Raw genomic sequence first — 4,746 nt, forward strand, 5'->3', positions numbered from 1 at the left:
CTAAGTTCTTCCAAAACTTCCGAAACACGCATCCGATCAAAAACCCAACCAAAACACCTCCGAATGACCTGAAATTTTGCACACGCATCCCAAATCACCTAACGAAGCTACTACAACTCTCAAAATTCCATTCCGACCCTCGGATCAAAATCTCACCTATCGACCGGAATTCGCCAAAATTCTAACTTTTCCAATTCAAGCCTAATTCTACTCCAGACCTCCAAAATCACTTTTGATTACACTCCTAAGTCACAAATCATCCCCCGAAGCTAACCAAATCATCGGAATTCATATCCGAGCCCTCTAACACAAAAGTGAACGTCCGGTTGACTTTTCCAACTTAAGCTTTCTTAAAAGAGACTAAGTGTCTCATTTCTTATCAAACCCAATCCAAATCAACTCCAACACATCTAATACTGATACTGAAACATAAGGAAATAGAAAGTGGGGAAAACGGGGCAGTAACACACGTGACGACGGGTCGGGTCGTCACATCCTCCCCAACTTAAACAAACGCTCGTCCTCGAGCGAGTCAAGAAACATATCTGATGCCTCAAATAGGTGGGGGTATCTGCTCCGCATCTCCCGCTCGGTGTCCCAGGTAGCCTCCTCCACGGGCCGACCTCTCCATTGCACTTTCACTGATGCAACATCTTTTGATCTCAACTTCCGAACCTGACGATCCAAAATGGCTGCTGGCTCTACCTTATAAGTCCAGTCACCCTCCAGCTGAACTGTACTGAAATCTAAAACATGGGACGGGACCCCAATGTACTTCTGGAGCATGGACACATNAAGCCTAAGAACTTCTAAACTTTCAACTTTTTCCAATTCAAGCCTAATTCTACTCCAGACCTCCAAAATCACTTTTGATCACACTCCTAAGTCACAAATCATCCCCCGAAGCTAACCGAATCATCGAAATTCATATCCAAGCCTCGAACACATAAGTCAACGTCCGGTTGACTTTTCCAAAACAAACCTTCCTTAAAGAGACTAAGTGTCTCATTTCCTTCTAGAACCAATCCAAATCAACTCGTTCACACCCAACACTGATAATGAAGCATAAAGAAATAGAAAATAGGGAAAACAGGGCGGTAACTCACGTGACGACGGGTTGGGTCGTCACAAACATCCATCTCGTGGATCCATGGCCTCCCTAGAATTATGTTGTAAGCCATTTCAAGCTCCACTACCTGAAACTTCGTATCTTTGACACTCCTTCTGCGAATGTAGTGAGTATTACTTCCCCTTTCGTCACAATGCTGGAATTGTCGAACCCAGACAAAGTATGCGCCTTGGGTACTAATTTATCCTCAGCTTGCATCTCATGTAGTACTCTTAGTAGGATAATGTTCACGGAACTACCTGGATAAATCAAAACTCGTTTTAGATTAGTGTCATGTATAAGTAAAGATATTACCAGTGCGTCGTTATGTGGAGTCAATACGCCATCCGCATCTGCATCATCAAACGTAACGCTTTCTTCCTCTAAGACATGTCGCACCCGCTTCCCGTGGGTAATTGTGACTTTGGAAACTTTATTGGCTGCTGTATATGTCACACCATTAATTTCTTCCCCTCCGCGTATAACATTGACGGTTCTTTTGGGAGAAGGCAGTTTTGGAGGCTCCTGCCTATTCTTCATGTATGCTTGCTTACTTTTCTCACTGAATAATTCGGTGAGATACCCTTGCTTCAATAGATGATCAACCTCTCCTTGTAGCAACCTACAATCTGTCGTTTTATGACCATGATCATTGTGCAATTCGCACCAATGATCGGGATTGCGCCTGTTTGGATTCGATCTCATTTCTTTTGGCCACCGCACCTTGTCACCCATGCTTCTTAAAACAGCCACGAGCTCGGAAGTACTTACATTAAAATTATAGCCGCCAAATCATGCCTTCAAATTTTTATCATCATCTCGTGACTCTCGTGTGTTACGATCATTTCCATACCTCGATGATGAGCCCGATTCTCTATTTCTAGATCTATGATCGTACCTTGACTGATCATGCTTTGGCCGTAAATCTTTTCCAGCTGGGCCCATATATGGTTCATACCTATTTTTACCGGACCTTTTTTCTGTTTCTACCCATCTTGAACTTACCTTTTCTTCTTTTTGAGATCGTGAGATAATATCTTCTTCGATCCTTAACTTCGTGCTATACCTGTTGTAAACGTCATTCCATGTCGTTGTTGGGAATTCACGAAGACTTTCCTTGAGTCGCCTCGTGGCTTCTGTGCTTTTCTCATTCAAATTACTACTGAAAGCTATAGCTGCCCAATTATCTGGTACACGTGGTAACGTCATTCTCTCCCGCTGGAACCTATCCACGAACTCTCTGAGCAACTCGGAGTCCCCTTGTTTGATTTTGAAAATATCCTCCATTCTCTTTTCGACTTTTTGAGCCCCCCAATGTGCTTTGATAAACAAATCTGCAAGCTCAGCAAAAGAATTTATGGAATTTTCGGGTAAAAGAGAATACCATGTTAAAACTCCCTTAGTGAGTGTTTCGCCGAATTTTTTGACCAATACTGATTCAATTTATTGTTTAGTCAAATCATTGCCTTTTACGCCAGTTGTGAATGCAGTCACGTGGTCTCGTGGATNCTTTCAGGCCATTGTACAAATAATACTACAGCCTCCAGCTCTTCGATCGTTGTTTTGATATTTTCGTTTCCTTCTGGTTCTTCAATGGAATCGGGCCTTGAATCTACATCTGTTCGCCCTTGTTCAGTTGAGGTTTGCGTTGTGGTATCCTCAACTGAATTCTGTAATTGCTATTTTTCTTCATTTCTCGTACTTGAATCTGCTACGGAGTTGATGCTCCTGGATGTCTGTTGATCTCCACGGATTTGACATATTCCCCGTGGTGATGGAAATTTAATGACTTGATGTAAGGTTGATGGAACAACATCAATCTCGTGGATCCATGGCCTCCCTAGAATTATGTTGTAAGCCATTTCCATCTCCACTACCTGAAACTTCGTATCTTTGACAACTCCTTCTGCGAATGTAGTAAGTATTACTTCCCCTTTCGTCACAACGCTGGAATTGTCGAATCCAGACAAAGTATGCGCTTTTGGTACTAATTTATCCTCAGCTTGCATCTCATGTAGTACTCTTAGTAGGATAATGTTCATGGAACTACCTAGATCAATCAAAACACGTTTCACATTAGTGTCATGTATAAGTAAAGATATTACCAGTGCCTCGTTATGTGGAGTTAATACGCCATCCGCATCTGCATCATCAAACGTAATACTTTCTTCCTCTAATACATGTCGCACCCGCTTCCCGTGGGTAATCGTGACTTTGGAAACTTTATTTGTTGTTGTATACGTCACACCATTGATTTCTTCGCCCCCGCTTATAACATTAACGGTCCTTTTTGGAGAAGCCGGTTTAGGGGGCTCCTGCCTATTCTTCATGTATGCTTGCTTACCTTTCTCACTGAATAACTCAGTGAGATATCCTTGCTTCAACAGATGATCAACTTCACCTTGTAGCAACCTACGATCTGTCGTTTTGTGACCATGATCGTTGTGAAATTTGCACTAGTGTTCGGGATTGCGTCTATTTGGATTTGACCTCATTTCTTTTGTGCACCGCACCTTATCACCCATGCTTCTTAAAACAGCTACGAGCTCGGAAGTGCTTACATTAAAATTATAACTGCCAAATCGTGCCTTCAAATTTCTATCATCATCTCGTGACTCTCGTGTGTTACGATCATTTCATACCTCGATGATGAGCCCGATTCTCTATTTCTAGATCTATGATCGTACCTTGAATGATCATGCTTTGACCGTGAATCTTTTCCAGCTGGGCTCATATATGGTTCATACCTAATTTTACCGGACCTTTTTCTATTTCTGTCCGTCTTGAACTTACCTTTTCTTCTTTTTGAGATCGTGAAATAATATCTTCTTTGATCCTTAACTTCGTGCTATACCTGTTGAAAACGTCATTCCATGTCATTGTTGGGAATTCACGAAGACTTTCCTTGAGTCGCCTCGTGGCTTCTGTGCTTTTCTCATTCAAATTACTACTGAAAGCTATAGCTGCCCAATTATCTGGTACACGTGGTAACGTCATTCTCTCCCGCTGGAACCTATCCACGAACTCTCTGAGCAACTCGGAGTCCCCTTGTTTGATTTTGAAAATATCCTCCATTCTCTTTTCGACTTTTTGAGCCCCCGAATGTGCTTTGATAAATGATTCTACATGCTCAGCAAAAGAATTTATGGAATTTTCGGGTAAAAGAGAATACCATGTTAATGCTCCCTTAGTGAGTGTTTCACCGAATTTTTTGACCAATACTGATTCAATTTCTTCTTTGGTCAAGTCGTTGCCTTTTATGCCAGTTGTGAATGCCGTCGCGTGGTCTCGTGGATTAGTTGTTCCATCATATTTTGGAATATCGGGCATTTTGAATTATCGGTAGAGGAGCAGCGCTTGGCTTCCAAGGTTGCTGTGAATATTTATCCATATCTATTCCTTTGATTACAGGCGGTACTCCAGGTATTTTCTCTATGCGGTCACTTTGCTCTTTGAGTTGCTTCTGCAACGTTAAAACTAAATTTTGTAAATCGGAATTGACTAAGTTACCTGGTTCTCCATCCCGTGAAGCACTGGGGATTCCACCACTGCCTGAATTAACAAGCCCAGAACGAGGGTTTTCCAAGGTGTTCGTATTTGGAATTGGTGTTGATGGTGCAACAGGTAACTGGCTGGCA

Source organism: Nicotiana attenuata, unplaced genomic scaffold (genome assembly GCF_001879085.1).
Source record: "Nicotiana attenuata strain UT unplaced genomic scaffold, NIATTr2, whole genome shotgun sequence".
NCBI lineage: Eukaryota > Viridiplantae > Streptophyta > Magnoliopsida > Solanales > Solanaceae > Nicotiana > Nicotiana attenuata.